Genomic DNA, 18506 nt, shown 5'->3' with positions numbered 1-18506 from the left:
CCAAAAACAAGAGATGTGTTGCTAAGGGTCCAAGCCAACACATGCAATAAAGAGAAACCATTGTGAAAGTTTTATTTCTTAACAACTAGAAATTAGAATTGTGAACACCAGCCCTTCAGCTCACAAGGGTTCCTAGAATCCTGTAAGTTGAAATAGTTTCCACATCTTATCTCGGTGAAGTACCATAGTTTTTTTTTCAAAACAAACACCGCGTTCAGATTTCTCTGCATAAAAGATGGTTTGTGAGTTGTGACTCATTTTTCCTGAACCACTAAAAACTTTCCCTATTTGGCTCAGCTCTGAGTCAGTAGATGGGTTTCCACAAGGGAGGACAATGGAAACATTTTTCAGATTGTAGTCCTTTTCTTCTGCATTTTACCTAGCATTTCTTTTCTGTTCTCCACCTCTGCCAAAAAACGAAGTAGGAACTGTCTTCAGGTCTGAATTCATATTCCCATGTTTGGTTGGGAAGAAAGAGGATTAAGAGATTTCCATGTGGATCATTCTCAGATTCTTTTCATTTCTTGCTTCTTTTTTCTTTAGTTCTAAGATAGAAATTCCTTTATCGTTATCTGTTTGTTCACTTAATCTTTACATACTTGAAACATCGGTTCTGCACCTTGTCGGCATTCCTGTTGGCTTTGAGGCAAATCAAAAAGCATTAAAATGCCCGTTCGAAGGAAGGAGAAGAGTTAATCTTGATCCCCTGTCTTTCAAGAATGTGGCCCTGCAAAAGGAAAATGTAGAGAAAGTTATAACGGAGAACATTTGCAAATGCATTTGCAAAAGGAAAAACAAAACAAAACAGCATTTGCTGTATGAATGAACATTGGCTGGGTGCCATGTCAAATCTCATTTGAACAACTGCCAGATCCCAAATCCCTGTGTGATGCTGTCATTTGCCCTGGGCCTCCTTTTCAATATAATACTTTGTTATTTTGTCCTGGATGTTAAGCAACTTTCACATGCCATTCTGGACTTCTTTAGAATACCCTGAAGATATTACACCATAATAGGACAATCAATGGCTTGTGGTTGATAATTAACCCCAAAGCCCATTTTTGTGGTATCTAAGATTCTGCATCCCCCAGTTGTGGTTGTAAGTTTGTTGAAGACCAGTAGGGTGATCTTCTTCTAATTTGCTGGATTTTCTGTAAGCCTAAGAATGAGTTTAAGGCAATTTAAAAACAAATAAAAACAGAAGCAAAAAAAATCAAACCAAAATCTCAGCTCCATAAATCTGAACATCATCCATTTGAATCCCCTCCCTAACAAAATACATTAAATGCAATATTTAGTCCCCTCTTTGTTAGCTTTTGCAGAAACATTTAAAATTGTCCCCTTGCATTGGATTTTTGGAGAGCAGGATAGCAAATATAGGGAGTGCTACAAAATATAACCTGCTTTCCAATTTTAGAATATTTTGAATGGGAAGGGAGGGAGGGAGAGAAGGAGGGGAGGGAGGGAGGGAGGGAGGGAGGGAAGGAAGGAAGGAAGGAAGGAAGGAAGGAAGGAAGGAAGGAAGGAAGGAAGGGTAGGAAGTTAGCACTCACCCCTCTCCTCAAAGAATGAAATATTTTAGGAAATATTTTAAAAAGCAGAATATTGTTATTTCCCTGGATGAGAAATGGAAAAACATGTTTTAAAGACAAAGCAGCTTCCTGCCTCCCCCCATCTTTGTCAATGGGCCATTAAGGCCTCAGCCAAGCTTACTCATCCCCCCCCCTTTTTTGTCAATGGACTATCATCTGCAACACAAAGGACCCGTCCAGCAACAGAAACTCTCCACATGGTACCTGGGAAGATTACATCAGCCACCCTCTGGGAGTCTCACAACCAATCAGGATACATTTCTTATACAGGAACAAGAAACTCTGAGGGTGGGGCACAACAGAGGGCATAAAACCAAGGCACATGCAGCATCTTTTTTTGCTACTCAGGAACTCAAGCCATGTGCTCCTGTTCAGGAACTCAAGCCATGGGATTCCTATCCACCATTAAACCATCTTTCCAAGCAGTCTCCATGTTTCCAGTGTCTTTTTCCCCACTTGCAACTGAACCCAGAAGGACATTTCTTCCAACAGAAGGAAGGAAGGAAGGAAGGAAAGGAGGGAGGTAGGGAGGGAGGAAGGAAGGAAGGAAGGAAGGAAGGAAGGAAGGAAGGAAGGAAGGAAGGAAGGAAGGAAGGAAGGCTGGCTACAGGGGCCTCACCTATAGCTTTGGAGAGCCACCTGTGGTCTTTGCTTTCTGAACCAGGGCATTGTGGGAAGACAAAAATAATCAGTTAAAAAACAAAGCAGCCATCAAATTTTGTGGGAGCAGTCACATTTCCCCCACCCTAAAGACCTAAAGGGACCCAATTCCTCTAATATGATGAAAGAGAAAGCAAAGGTTATTAAGAGTCATTTTCCCTTATAATTTAATATACCATGCTGCCCCTTCCTTGTTTTTTCCCAAAATTTAAAAACTCCAAATAGTTTGCCATTTTTTTCATAGGAGTATAGATTAAACTGATTGAATAATTTAATTGCCCTTTCCTTTATTTGCTCCTCTCTTATTCCTTCCCTTCGAATCAGTGTTTTTCAAACTTGGCAAATGTGTGTAAATCTCAACTCCCAGAATTATGTGAGTGGCAATTATCTCTCTGTTGAGAAATCAATAGCGACCTGGGCAAGATCATTCAAATTTCACACAATTTCAGTCTCATCTCATGAGTTTTCAACCATGAATTTTAACATTAGTTTTTTATTTAATCTAAGAGAAGCTAAAGACCCCATTGGAGGATGTCTTAGATGTTGTATTGTTAACACTTGCTCTACACAATTTTATCTAATATTGAGCAAATTACAGATTCCATGACTGAAGAGACCAGGAGATGTGCTTTCAGAAATGTTTATTCACTTATTCATAAATCTTTAAAAACCCAAAACCCTTTTATTGAAAGGGGAAATGTATCTCTCCATTATCAGATTAGTTTTATAGGTTCTGGGATGTAACTTACCAATAACGCTATTTTCTGAAAGAAGCACATACTGTACATAATACTACCCTTGTTGTACTATCCATACTGTACATAATACTATCCATTACTCTTGGAAATGATAAACTCAGGCTGACACTCATCATTGTTTCATATTGTCTGATCCAGCAATGATCTTGTCACTAAAATTCAATAAAATATATTTCTTCTTCTTCTTCTTCTTCTTCTTCTTCTTCTTCTTCTTCTTCTTCTTCTTCTTCTTCTTCTTCTTCTTCCTCTTCCTCTTCCTCTTCCTCTTCCTCTTCCTCTTCCTCTTCCTCTTCTTCTTCTTCTTCTTCTTCTTCTTCTTCTTCTTCTTCTTCTTCTTCCAGTGAGAACAATCAACCAATGGAACAGAAGTTGCCTTCGGAAGTTGTGGGAGCTTCATCACTTGAGACTTTCAAGAAAAGATTGGACTGCCATTTGTCAGAAATGGTGTAGGGTCTCCTGCTTAGGCAGGGGAGTTGACTAGATGACCTATAAGGTCCCTTCCAATTCTGTTAATCTGAGATTCTTCTTCTTCCCCTTCCCCTTCCCCTTCCCCTCCTCTTCCTACCACTTTGGATGTTGAGGAAAGTATTTTTTTTAACCTAGAAAAATGCAGATTAAAAAACACTCATGATGCTAATTCCCAGTTCCTAATAGTCAAATGCCAAGAATCTGTTTGCCTAGATCAAGGGTGGAGAATCTTTGATTTTGGGGGAGAGAAAGAGTGCTTTGTCCCTTCTCCAGACTCACAGATAGTGTTCTATTCCACTCATTATAATGCTAATGAAGAACATCTTTATACAGCGGTGTCTTCTGTTTTTCCCTGCTGAACAAACACAAGTCATGCACATCTCTTTATCACTTCTGGCTCAGTTCTTGTCCACTGATAGAACATGGGAGCTCCAGTAGGCTGCGTCCAGAAAAAAATTTTTTTTTTTAATTTTAGATAAAAGCTTTCGTTGTAAGGATTCCCATTGTGGCAAGACATTCTCAGAACTCAAATGCAGAGCATGTAAACATCTAAGTGCCACTGATGACTCAGCATGAGAAACAGAAGGTATGAAGCCTGTTGGAGGGGGGGTCACAGTAAAAGAGAGCAGTGTGTTTGAATTAGGAGTTTTGTATCAATCCCACCCTATACAGGTAGTCCTCCACTTACAACAGTTCCTTTAGTGACCATTCAAAGTTACAATGGTACTGAAATAAGTAACTAATGACTGTTTTTCACACTTACCTTTTCCCCCCGAAAATAAGATGCTGTCTTATATTTTTTGAACCCCGAAATAAGCGCTTGGCCTTATTTTCAAGGAGGTCTTATTATTTTGGGGTGTGTGGAGCAAGACAGGGCTCCTCTTGCCCTCTTACCTGATTTCCAGCTCTGTCTCCCTAACCCTAACCAGAGGAAATGGCAGGGACCAGCTGCGCATGTGTTTAAATATTGTTGGGGAGGGCTTATTTTCAAGGGGGCTTATTTTAGCTCATGCACTCAAAAGCCCGATTGGGTTTATTATCCAGGGAGGTCTTATTTTGGGGGAAACACGGTACAACCGTTGCAGCATCCCCATGGTCACGTGATCAAAATTTGGATGCCTGGCAACTGGCATTTATTTATGACGGTTGCTGTGTCCCAGGGTCATGTGATTATCTTTTGCGACCTTCTGACAAGCAAAGTCAACAGGGAAGGCAGATTCACTTAACAACCATGTTACTAACTTAACAGCTGCAGCGTTTCACTTAACAATTGTGGCAAGAAAGGTCATAAAATGGGACAAAACTCACTTAACAACTGTCTTGCTTAGCAACAGAAATATTTGGGCTCAACTGTGATTGTAAGTGGAGGACTGCCTGTATTTAACTATTGCATGTTGATAATGATGATAATACTTGTGCTCCTCGACGTACGATCACAATTGGGATGGAACATCCATCGCTTAAGCAAGGCAGTCATTGAGTGAGTCATGCCTAATCCAAGAAACTGGCTTCAAAATTGAAGAAGCTTCTTGGATTACAAGCTAAATGTCTTCAAGGAAAAACAAAGTCCAGTATTGCTTTTTGAAAAAGCAATAACTCACTCTACTTTCACCATAAGCGCAACACTGAAAAGAACTTTGCTGAGTTTAGGCTGCAAACAGATGGGCATGGATGGCACATTCCATTTTGTGTCACATTGTTTGACTAGTGGGAATCCCCCCCATATGATCTTGAATACATGGGGATCAATTCAAACCATTTAACTTGTGACCAGGATGTCCTATTTCTGAAAAACAAATAGATCTCTCAGATAATGCTAGCATCATCAGGCAATTAATTTTAATAATGATCATGGTTGGTACCAGGGGTGAAATCCAGCAGGTTCTGACAGCAGGATCTGGAGAACCGGTAGCAGAAATTTTGAGTAGTTCGGAGAACCGGCAAACGCTATCTCTGGCTGGCCCCAGAGTGGGGAGGGAACGGAGATTTTGCAATATCCTTCCCCCAGGAGTGGGGAGGGAATGGGGATTTTGCAGTATCCTTCCCCTGGAGTGCGGTGGGAATGGAGATTTTGCAGTATCCTTCCCCTGCCACGCCCATCAAGCCACCCCCACAGAACCAGTAGTAAAAAAAATTTGGATTTCACACTGGTTGGTACTTAATAAATAATGACATTCATTGACTGTTAGGTTAGTTGTACACTGCTCTGAGTCACTCGGACAGCTATATAAATTGGACAAATAAGTTCCATTCCATGCATCATCAGTTCATGTGAAGGCGAATATACGTGTCCCAGGATAAGGCTGCAGTTATGCCACACACAGCATAGGCCAAAGCACACACTCTGCTAGAGAGAAGGTGCCTGGAGTTGGGCTTCAGCAAGAGTCTGAAAGCTCGGAAGAATAAACCACTGGTTGGATTCTGTGTCCCTCCGTGTGTTTCTCTACTATCAAATTTCAACTCTTCCTCAGAAATCTGCTACGTTGAGAGCAAGATTACATTCCCGGTTTTTTCATAAATTCATAACTCCTTTCCTTTGAAGTTCTTCTAAGGAAATGTTTGTCTTACAAAATCACGTCATTTCCAGTACTCCTTGCAAGTTCTCAGCAATTGATTTCCATTTCCTCGGAATTAATTTGCTCAGGCATTTAACGGATGATGGTTTTTTTCCACCCTCCCTGAAAAAAAATCTTGTTGGTTCTCGAAGCCTTCTGTTCGTTGCCAAAAAGCTTATGCGGGTGGGGGGGAGTGGTAAATACCAAGATGCCAAGATGAAAATAATTGTCCTCCAAATTGACTGGTTGTTGATTAGTTGCCCAGTCTACAAACCATCCACCATTTTCTATGTACAGAACTGAATAGTGTATGACGAGAGGAATGCCGGAGCAGTCACAAAACTAATGGACGATCCAATGCATAATTGGAGTGTATGATATGCTGCAGCCATGTATCTTTGGATAACAGAATGAGTCAGACGCTTGCAAATAAGGGGAAAAACCCTTTCTGAGTAATAACAACAAGGATGGAAATGAACCAGGGCTTAAACCCTTCACAAGGAATGGTTCTTTCCAGAATTTATATTATAAAATTCATGACATGTTTGATAAGAACAAATAGAGAGATGGAGTTCCCCCTCTTAAAAAGGCTTGGTTCTTCCATCTCTTCTCTTCTCTTCTCTTCTCTTCTCTTCTCTTCTCTTCTCTTCTCTTCTCTTCTCTTCTCTTCTCTTCTCTTCTCTTCTCTTCTCTCCTCTCCTCTCCTCTCCTCTCCTCTCCTCTCCTCTCCTCTTCTCTTCTCTTCTCTTCTCTCCTCTCCTCTCCTCTCCTCTCCTCCCTTCCCTTCCCTTCCCTTCCCTTCCTTCTTCTTCTCCCCTTTCCTTTCCTCTTCAGGGGTAGGCTTTAAAAATTTCAGCAATGGGTTCTCTGCCCGGCTGCTGGGTGGTGGGTGTGGCCTAGTCAGCCTCTTGCACCATGGGGGGGGGCATTTTCACCTTCCCTAGGCTCTGGAGGCTTTCCTCAAGCCTCTGGGAGGGCAAAAACTGCCTCCCCCGGACTCCGGAGGCCCTCCAGAACTTCCAGGAGGCCTATTTCCCCCCCTCTCTGAGCCTCCACACGGGCCCTGCATTTACCTCACATCCAAAATGGGCTGCGTGGAGACTCCTGGGAGGGGTGGGGTAGGCAGGACGGGGTGGGGGGGGTGAGCCAGGGGTGGGATTTGGAGGTTCTCCGAACCGGCCATAACATTAGCTACGGGTTCTCACAAACCCGGGCAGACCCATAGCAGCCCAACCCTGTTCCTCTTCCTTTACCTTCCCTTCCCTTCTCTTCCTTTCTTTTCCCTTCCATTCCCTTCCCCTTTCCTTCTCCCATTCCCCCCCAAAAAAAGATTAAGAAGACTGAAAGTACCATAATGTCAGCCACAAACAGAAAAATAGAGGAATCGCTTCTGATAGAAAAAAGGAAAATGTCTGAAGAATATACTGAAGAGGAAAAGAAACGAACAGTGCTTTTAAGGACACAGACATGCTTGTCATTCGAAAAAGAAAAAAGAAAGAAAGAAAAGAAGGAAGAAGGAAAGAAACAGCTTGTGCTGGCCATATGAGGCTTTGGCAAAGTTTCCAAGGCAGCTTTGTCTTTTAAATATGTGGCAAGACAAACAACACCCTGGAAAGCTTCAAATAACTCTCCCTTCAGCTGAACTGCATCTGTATGAACATGTATTGGGCTGGAGACTCTGGAAACAAGATGAAAATACAGTGCCAATCCTGGGAGTGTTATGTAAAATGATGTTTGGAAAAACAGAATCCACTCAAGGAGAATCCACATTCCAGTTTATTAAGCAAGAGACCGAAAGCAGAAGATGCTGATGTTCCAGTCTGTAGAGTGCAAACACATCTGGAACATAGCGTTCATCTCACCAATGAAATGGAAAAAGCTCAATGCACCCATGGGCAAAATATCAGGAAGTTGAACCAATGCTGAAACAATTGAGAAGTTGGAATACTGATGTGTCAATGTCTTTTTTTTCTCTCTCAAATTTGGGGGTGATTCTCATCCTATTTGATGGAAACCCAGCTTTCTTTTTTTAAAAAAATAATTTTTATTGTATTGTAATTTTTATTTTTATTTTCCAAAACTCTAATACATATTCAAACAGACAGTGTCATTTTTATATACTTTGGATTAACAGTTCACATAAAATCTACATTATATACATATATACATATATATATATAGCCTCAACATCCTTATGAATATTACCTATTTTTGTTTCTGTTGTCTATCCACCTATACCATTTTTCCCAAACTGCATAATATTCCGAATCCTCTTTTTCTTTTAATTCTAGAGTTAGTTTATTCATTTTGGCACATTCAAATATTTTTTGGATAATCAATCCTTCTGGTGGTAAGTTATGTTCTTTCCAATATTGCGTGAAGACAATTCTTGCTGCTGTTAGTATATGTAGAATCAGACACCTTATTTTTTTTTAAATCAAATTTAGTTTTTAATATTCCCAGGAGAAACGTTTCCGGATTTAACTCAATTTGGCAATTTATTAAATTTTGTAGCCAATCTCGTATTTTGGTCCAATACATTTTCGCTTTGGGGCATAGCCACCAAGCATGAAAGAAGGTACCTTGGTGTTGGTTGGGACTTAGATTTGGGTGGAAACCCAGCTTTCAATCTCTTTCCCCCAAAGAATATAAACTTTGGTATGAAAGACTTTTGGGTAGAATGCAAAGTTAATCTGCTCCCCTCTCTTAAACAGTAAGAATGCAGGTAGTCTCGATTTACAACAGTTTGTTTAGTGACCGTTTGAAGTTACAGAAGCACTGAAAAAGATGACTTATGGCTGTTTTCCACCCTTACGACCATTGAAGCATCTCCAGGGTGACATGATCACAATTCAGATGATTGGCAACTGACTTGATATTTATGATGATTGCAGTGTCCCAGGGTCATGGGATCCCCTTTTGTTACCTTCTAACAAGCAAAGTCAATTGGGAAGCCGGATTCACTTACCATGTTACTAACTTAACAATGGCAGTGATTCACCTAACAAATGTGGCAAGAAAAGTCATAAAATGGGGCAAAACCAGTGGGAAAATTCATTTTTTTAAAACTACCAGTTCTGTGGGCATGGCTTGGTGGGCGTGGCAGGGGAAGGATGCTGCAAAATCTCCATTCCCTCCCCACTCCAGGGGAAGGATACTGCAAAATGCTCATTCCCACCCCACTCCAGGGGAAGGATATCACAAAATCCCCATTCCCACCCCACTCCAGGGGAAGGATACTGCAAAATCCCCATTCCCCCCCACTCCAGGGGAAGGATACTGCAAAATCCCCATTCCCACCCCACTCCAGGGGAAGGATACTGCAAAATCCCCATTCCCACCCCACTCCAGGGGAAGGATATCGCAAAATCCCCATTCCCACCCCACTCCAGGGGAAGGATACTGCAAAATCCCCATTCCCACCCCACTCTGGGACCAGCCAGAGGTGGTATTTGCCGATTCTCTGAACTACTCAAAATTTCTGCTACCGGTTCTCTGAAGTGCTCAAAATTTCCACTACTGATTTGCCAGAACCTGTCAGAACCTGCTGGATTTCACCCCGGGCAAAATTCACTTAACAAATTTCTCAGCAACATAAATTTTACAGCTCAGCTGTGGCTGTAAGTTGAGGGCTTCTTGTATCTTGATCCTGATCCTAATAGAGTATCCTAAGCACTTTTTTCTCTTACAGCCTGCAGCCTCCCTGCTTTCTCATCCTTTCATTCATAGCAGGGAAGGAGCCTCCCAGGGAGAGAGCACAGGGCAGTCAAAGAGACCGCAAAATGAACAGCTTACATTCTCCTGCTGTCTTGCAATAAAGAAAAAGCTGGAAAATGCCATCGAAAGAAAACTCTAAAGCAATTTGAGAATGGGATAAAGAAAAAACAGAAGCCACTTCCTTTCAGGACACAAGAAGGCATATTTTGACACAGGTTTTAGAAGGAGACATCCAGGGATGGGCTTCAAAAATTTTACCAAGGGGTTTTCTGTCCAGTTGCTGGGGGGGGGCATGGGCATGGTGGGCATGGCCTAGTTGGCCTCCTGCACCAGGGGAGGGTGAAAACGGCCTCCCCAGGCTCCAGAGTCCTTCTGGAGGCCAGAAACGGGCCCATTTCTGGCCTTCCCAAACTTCCGGTAGGCCCATTTTTCACCTTCCCTGAGGCTCTGTGCATGCCCTGCACTTACCTACATCCAAAACAGGCTGCGTGGGGACTCCTGGGGTGGGTGGGGCAGGGTGGGGTGGGCGGGGCCAGCCAGGAGTGGGATTTGGGGGTTCTCTGAACTGCACAGAACTTTAGCTAGAGGTTCTCCTGAATCCCTACAAACCCCCAGCAGCCCACCCCTGGAGACATCTAAAGAAGAATATCTTAGCAGCTTCTTCACTGGGATAAATGAATAAAGACCATATTATCTTCCACCATTTCACCAGGGATAAGCTGATAAAATGTCAGACATGAATTAGATATTTGTTTTAGGATAGATGGTTAGGAGGCACAGTCCATCACATTGCCTTGCCTGTATCCAAAGGTGAAAAAAAGATCACGGCAAAACAATATTTTTTTTACAATGGAGAAATCTTTGCATGTTTAGCAAACATATACAGTTGCCCATTTCACCAAAAAGTTACTCTGAGTGGCGTTACAAGCAGATTAAAATTGAAGGCCTATGACAGTGATGGCTAACCTTTCTGCCATCGTGTGCCAAAAGCGGGAGAGCACGGGGGAATCACGTGGGGGGGTCGTGCATGTGTGCCCACACCCATAATTCAATCCCCACATGCCCTGCCTCCCCACGCATGCGCATGTGATCCCCGTGCTCCCCCCGCTTTTGGCATGCGATGGCAAAAAGGTTACCGGTAGTCCCAGAAGACCCATTTTTCACCCTCCCCAGGCTCCAAAGGCTTTCTTGGAGCTTGGGGGGGATGAAAATGGCCTACCCCACCACCTTGGAGGCCCTCTGGAGGCTGGACACAGCCTGTTTCCGGACTTCCGGTGGGCCCAGAAGGCCCATTTTTGCCCTCCCCAGGCTCCAGAGGCTTTCTTGGAGCCTGGGGAGGGCAAAAACAGCCTTCCCCAGCCCCTTGGAGGCCCTCCAGATGCTGGAAACAGCCCATTTCCCGACTTCCAGTGAGCCCAGAAGACCTGAAAATCAGCTGGCCGGTGCATGCATGCATACTGGAGCTGAGCTAGGGCAACGCTCGCGTGCCACAGATATTTATTTATTTATTTATTTATTTATTTATTTATTTATTTATTTATTTATTTATTTATTTATTTATTTTTCAGATTTCTATACCGCCCTTCTCCTTTCGGACTCAGGGCGGTGAACAGCCAAGATAAAAAACATTTATACACAAAAGTTAAAAATAGATTTAAAATAATTAAATAAATTTGGCCCGTAATTTAAAACTTTTCAATTAAAATCCATATCAAGTTTTAAAACCAACCGTAAAGTTGGTTTTAGCAGATATGGCTTCACGCGTGCCATAGGTTCGCCATCACAGGCCTATGACATTAAAAAAAAAAATCAAACAGAAATAAGAGCAAAAATAAATCATAAAAACATGACAGAAGTCCAAGAAAGCAAGAGAACAAACCTCATTTAGCCTCCTACAACCACTTTGCAGGTTGGACATAGGATCTCTAGGTTGATGGATGAACCACATTTTCAAGGCTTTCTAGAATGGGATGGGATAACTCACAGTGGCCAACTCTCTGCAGGACAACTCGCCAACTCACCTTGCAGGACAAGTCAACAAATACAAAAGTTAAATTAATTTTGACCGAACCATGGTCAATAATAATAAGAAAATAAAAGAAAGTCAATCCAGAAATACAAGAGTTACTATATCTTTGATGAAAACATGGTCACCAATAATAAAAGTACATGAAATGATTAATACAGCATTGAATTGTCCCATGGCAAGTTGTCCTGTGGCGAGTTGGCTGCAGCAAGTTGTCCCATTGCACATTGGCTGCACCAAGTTGGCCGTGATGAGTTGGTGTCGGTGAGTTGGCTGCAGCAAGTTGGCTGTGACTAGTTGGAGGCAGTGAGTTGGCTGCACCAAGTTGGCCGGTACAAGTTGGTGGCAGTGAGTTGGCTGCATCAAGTTGTCCCATTCCACGTTGGCTGCACCAAGTTGGCCATAACGAGTTGGCAGCAGTGAGTTGGCTATGGTGAGTTGTCCTAGAGCCTTTCCAGAAACTTAGCAGAGATGAGCTAACCTTGACTCAAGAGAGATGATGTTCCACAGGGCAGGGGCTATAGCAAAAAGGTGTATCACCTGGGTTCTGCCAGAGAAAGTTCCTTAGCAGGTCATGCGTCTTCTGATGGACCTGATGGGATGGGTAGATGTAATTGCGAAAAGACTACATTCTATATTTTTAATAGAATATGAACCATACAAAGAACTTGCAAGAAAATTTGGATCTTTGTGATTATATATGTTGACAGCAGTAAGAATCTTATATGCACAAAGATGGAAAAACACATTAATTTCCACAATGGAAGAGTGGATGATAAAGATGATGCTGTTAGCATAGATGGTGAATCAAACTGTTTTAATTAAAGAGAAGAATTTGGTTCTGTTAGAGAAGAATTTATCTAGTTCTGTTTCTATTGGAAACTGCTTCAGGACTTTTTGCTCAAAAGTGAAAAAAAATGAAACCTTAATTTTAAGTTTTGAGGGTGATAATGATTTTTTTTTTCTTATAGAAATGGTTTGAACTGTTGAGAAATGTAAAGTAAAAAGCTGAGGTTGTAATTTCTTTTGTATTTTACTCCACTGAAGAAAGTTGGGGGGGGTACTACTTTTCTCTCTCTTCCTTTGCACTTCTCTCTCCCTTTTTCTCAATTTCCTAACTTTTATTTTCTCTCGTATTTTTATTTTATAATGAAATGTAATAAAATCTAGAAAGAAAAAAATATTAAACATACAGAAAATACTATTTGCCAGTGGCTTTAAATGTTCTACCTCTGCATAAATCATGCAGGACGTCCACAACATTATGCAGAATTTCTCCTTATTAAATAAATAATTCATAGTTTTGATGTTTTGCATTTTCACTTTTCTTGAAAGATTTAAATATTTTTTAAAAAAGAAATAATTCAATGAGGTTCAATTTGCATAATGTATGGAAGAGAATGCCTTCCTTCCTTCCTTCCTTCCTTCCTTCCTTCCTTCCTTCCTTCCTTCCCTCCCTCCCTCCCTCCCTCCCTCCCTTCTTTCCACTCTTCCTTCCCATATGGTACTTAGATAGCTCTGCTTCCAGGATACATACAGATATTTTTTCCCCTGATCATTCATTTCACATACCTACGGTTTGCCTAATGTGGTGTAGGCAGCTCCACCTTCAAAAGGATAACTTAGCCTTGGGTTAATTAATGTGCTGCTGGAGACGCTTTCCATATATGTGAATTTTCTGTGCCCCAAACTCTTGACTGGCTCTATATATGGTCAAGCAATGCAGGCAAGGGGTAACGTGGTCAGTTTGAAGATTTTTAGAGGGCTCCCTTTACCCAGAGAAATCCAAGTGTGCTTGCTGACACACCAAAGCTGATAAAATCACCCTGTAGGAGGACTGCAGAGGAGTCAAAGTAGAATTTATTTCTAGGGTGAAAAGGCAGCGAGGTTCTTGGATCCAAGTTTAGATTAAAGGGGGTTTGCACCAGTGGTGAAATCTGAACCGGTTTGCCACTGGTTTGCTGGCCGTGCATGCACAGTGTGCGCCAAATGTCCGCTGCATACATGCACATGCATGGTGCGTGCCAAATGCGCACTGCATATGCATGCATGCACAGTGTGTGCCAAATGCACGCTGCGCACAGAAAAAGGAGATTTGGGAAGGTAAATAGAACAGCAGGGGGAGAACAGTTGTGCCATGCAATTTAGATTCACTAGAAAGCAGGATTTCCTGCTTTTTAGCAGTTTTAAATCGTGCGGCACAGCTGATCGTTGGAAATACCGTTTTGGAGGAACCGATGGCCTTTTTTTACTACCAGTGTGCCTGAATGAGTTCACCTCTCATTTCCCATATGAATAGGAAATTGCACAGCAGCCTTTGCAACAAGTGGGAGCCAATTTCCATCTTGCTGAGTCTATTTTTTCCAAAGAGGGCAGATTTCCACCTTTTCATTCAGTGGTAGATTCCTCCCGGTTTGGCCCGGTTCCGCTGAGTTGGTAGCGGTGACGATATGACATCACCAAACTGGTTCTGCCCCCCACCCCCCACCCACCCCGCGTTATTCTTACCTTTTATTTGGCCTCACCCCCAATCTATTGCTGCCTCCTGAGTCCCAGCTGATGAGCTATAAGGAAAAACTGTTTAAACTCTTACCGCGGGGCTTCAAAGGGCTGCCCTACAGCTGATCAGTGGTAAAAGGCAGTTTGGTGGTAGACCAGTGCCTCCAAAAACAAATGTGCCTGCAAAAATAAATGGGTAGACCAATGCCTGCAAAAATACATGAGTGGACCAGTGCCTGCAAAAATACATGAGTAGACCAGTGCCTGCAAAAATACATGAATAGACCAGTGTCTGCAAAAATAAATGGGTAGACCAGTACAGCTCTGCAAGCAGTTAACAGCCTGGTAGACCAGTACCTCTGCTAAATCCTAAAGAATTGTCACATGACCATCAAACCACACCCACAAAATAAGCCATGTCCACAGAACCGGTAGTAAAAAAATTTAGAACCCACCCCAAAACAAAATGTTTTCATTTCTTTTTCATTTTTCATTGATTTATTAAAATATTTGTATAGCCTTGCTGGATCTACTTTTTCTTCGAATCCTAGGTCTACCGACTGGAATTATACTTAATGGCAGAGTCAAGTTCCAAATGGCACTTTAGGAACTGTGCAGAGAATTTCTATTGCTCTGTCTTCCATACCCAAGGACAGCTTTTAATACACATAGGCTGGATTTATTGACTCATAGTTTAGAGGGGAGGGTTATTTTTAATAAGGTATTGTTAATTTATGTTTGCTTTAATCCTTTACCACTCTGGAAAGAGTTTAGCGAGTTGTAGCCCCTTTTGAGGGAATAGTCCATTTAAGGAAGGAAAGATGGAGAGAGTCTTTCAGGAATAAATAAAACCATCTTTTAATAACAACTTCTCTTTTACAGCTGCCTGTGCTGGTCAGATGCAGAACAAGCACGAAAGCAATCTCAGCCTATGTTTTTGGCATACCTAAAAGTCATTTTGGCAAAAAATAGCCTTTCTTCTAATTCCAAACTAGAGATGGAGGAACATTTAAAACTTAAAGCATTTTTTTTTTAACATTTCAATCTCCCTCCAAGGATCTGAGTCAGGAGTGAAATCCAGCAGGTTCTGACAGGTTCTGGAGAACCGGTAGCGGAAATTTTGAGTAGTTCGGAGAACCAGTAGCGAAAATTTTGAGTAGTTCGGAGAACCGGTAGCAAAAATTTTGAGTAGTTCGGAGAACCGGTAGCAGAAATTTTGAGTAGTTCGGAGAACCGGTAGCGAAAATTTTGAGTAGTTCGGAGAACCGGTAGCGGAAATTTTGAGTAGTTCGGAGAACCGGTAGCGAAAATTTTGAGTAGTTCGGAGAACCGGCAAATACTACCTCTGGCTGGCCCCAAAGTGGGGTGGGAATGGAGATTTTGCAATACCTTTCCCCCCGGAGGGGGGTGGGAATGGAGATTTTGCAATACCCTTCCCCCAGAAGTGGGATGGGAATGGAGATTTTGCAGTATCCTTTCCCTGCCACGCCCACCAAGCCACGCCATGCCCACAGAACCAGTAGTAAAAAAATTTGGATTTCACCACTGATCTGAGCACAATGCCAAGAGTTGTCTCCCACAGGATCCCTTCAAAATCAATTCATGGCTGTTTAATTGCGGCCCTAAATTTACAATTTTTTTTTTTTTTTTTTTGCAGTATATTGAAATGAAAACCAAAGCCTGGAGCTTCTCGAAGTCAAAGATAATCAGGAGCATTTGAAGAGGATGGTCACAATTTAGCAATCAAAGCCCCACCTCTTCCAGCACCCATTTTGGTCATGTGATCAAAACTGCCATCTTGATTTTTTTTGAACCTGTGCCAAGGACATTCCTACCAATAGTCTACCTAAGCTATACACTAACCAGGCTTAGGAGAATGTGGGGATGCAGTTGCTATGTCTTTGTAAATGACCTGGTTAAACATACGTTGTGAATTCAGCTCCTAAAATAGATTAACTGAATCCTGCACGAAAAAATTGTGGGTAATCTAAAAGCTGCAGAGAAGCCCTGAATCTCTTTCCTGTGGAGCTTTCTAATATGACAGAGTTGCCTGGTGTTTTGTATAGAAAATGGAGCAAATTCTAAAATTTTAAGATACAGCTTTTCCCGTTTTTACGAAGGCTAAAAAATACAATAATAACCACATGAGTTTATATGATGTTAGGAATATTAACTCCATTTTCACTCACTGACTCTCCAATCTGCCAATATCCCTCTTGTATCCAATGAACGTTTTCCCTGCCAGTCACTCCAGCTTTGGAATTTTGGAATTAATAAGAAATGCACTTCCTGAGCATGTGCAGAGAGCCTTTTTTTTTTCACTGTCGAGAACCACAGCTGGATAGTAGAGCTCAATCTGGAAAGGACCTCGTCTCCTTTGCAAAATGCTGGGAATTCTAGTCCCCCTGTAACAAGATGCTGCCAGGATGGGACATCTGATATACAACATAAGTTGCAATTATGGCGTCCATGAGAATTTCAGGGCAAGAGGGATGCTTAACGGTAGAAGGAAGAAATAGAGATGAAATAAAAAATTGGAAAAATATGGGGGAAATGGCAGCCATGTGACTATATGGAGGGACTTCCGGTTTGGCGACACGGGGATGCAGTCGGGGAAATGGTGGGGCTCTGATGAGCTAACTGCCACTGACAGGTCTGCATACCTACCCTGTCCTGAAGGGACAGGGGAAAGAGAGGAACCCCTTGGGCAGCCGAGAAGAACGGGCAACTTCCTCGGAGGCCGGAGGCAATCCTCTAAGTCAGCGGCGGGGGACGGCAGCCATGGTGGCTGCCTCGAGACTGCGACAAATTGGGACAAGCAAAGTGCAGGAGGAAGGGAGAAAGGACGATGTGCTTCGGAACCGGGTGAGTGACACCAGCCCAGGCGAGAAACAACACGTTAATGAGGATATTTATAAATAAGACCCCCAGCCTTACTTAGCGGCTGAAGATCTGAGAGGCTTGAAGATTTTGGGGGAAGGAAAGAAGTTTTAAACCCTTTAAGAACTTTATTCCACCACTGATTGACTGGAGGGAATTGTTTATTAACTAAAAAGAATTGGATATTTGTGACTATATGGAGAAAATTGGCTGGAGAAAATTTTGTGATCCATTGATTGACTGATTGAGAAATTCACTCTTCCTGCCTACCCAGAAGCTTTACCACAGAGGTCTCCAATCCTGGCAACTTTAAGACTTGTTTTTTTTTTTTAAAATTGATTTATATGCCGCCCTTCTCCGGAGACTCAGGGCGGCTTACAATGTGTTAAGCAATAGCCTTCATACGTTTGTATATTTATACAAAGTCAGCTTATTGCCCCCACAAACTGGGTCCTCAATTTACCTACCTTAGAAAGGATGGAAGGCTGAGTCAACCTTGAGCCTGGGGAGATTCGAACTTACAGTAATTGCAGACAGCTGGTGTTAATCACAATGCTATCAGTCTGCTGAGCCACCAGGCCCGTGGACGTCAACTCTGAGGAATTCTGGGAGTTGACGTCCACAAGTCTTGAAGTTGCCAAGTTTGGAGACCCCTGTTTTACCAGCTACTCAGTGAACAATACCAAGAACTAAATTTTTTGATTGTGCAGACTGGGCCAGACAAAAGGGAGAAAAAGTGGTTGATGGAAGAAACCAAATCCCTACCTTGAAAGTTAATGTGTGGAAACTAGAGCTGAGCACACCAAGGAAGGATATAATCAACTCTGGAGCAGCTGACAAGGTCAATAAACAAAAGCCCTGGAGATGAAGGTCCATCGACGTTTGGAGGAAAAAGGAATGAGAAAGCAGCATGTTGAGGAAAGGAATATTATTCCCAACCCACAGCCTGCAGCAGAACAAACAGGCTGAGCTGCCTGCAGTGGAAGAGGAGGGACCCGCTCTTTAATTAAGGGAAGAATTCCAGCATCTAGTCAAAAAGAGGTTCCACTAATCCTGAACCAGCCCAAATTATGGGCAGCCAAAATATTGATTTACCAAACCGCAGGCTGGGAGTATAAATACCATTCATCAGAAGGATGGAAAACTGCAATGTTTCCAAGTGGCTGGTTTGAAAGGCAAGCCAAAATGATGAAAATTTTTCTACATGAGCATTTTTTAAAAAAAAAAGAAAGAAAGAAAGAAAAGCTGCATTTTCCAAATGTGAATGAAAAAATCCAAACGGCTGGATTTTTAACCCTGTAAAATAAGACCATTTTGATGGAAAGAAAACCAACTAGGATTGCCATGCAAG

General features: G+C 42.2%; 1 long non-coding RNA gene across 1 annotated transcript; it reads right to left on the bottom strand.

Moving 5' to 3' along the window:
* Positions 1 to 56: 56 nt before the first annotated feature.
* LOC117663496 (uncharacterized) lies at positions 57 to 18024 on the bottom strand. The gene is made up of 2 exons (XR_004590722.2): positions 17921 to 18024; positions 57 to 727 (listed from the first exon to the last, which is right to left on the bottom strand). It is a non-coding gene; the product is annotated as an uncharacterized LOC117663496 (long non-coding RNA).
* Positions 18025 to 18506: the final 482 nt, after the last annotated feature.

This window comes from Pantherophis guttatus, chromosome 10, assembly GCF_059756535.1.
Source record: "Pantherophis guttatus breed Tessera chromosome 10, ASM5975653v1, whole genome shotgun sequence".
In the NCBI taxonomy this organism is placed as follows: domain Eukaryota; kingdom Metazoa; phylum Chordata; class Lepidosauria; order Squamata; family Colubridae; genus Pantherophis; species Pantherophis guttatus.
The sequence above is the reverse complement of the archived record's forward strand: the minus strand, read 5'-3'. Positions and strand labels throughout refer to the sequence as shown.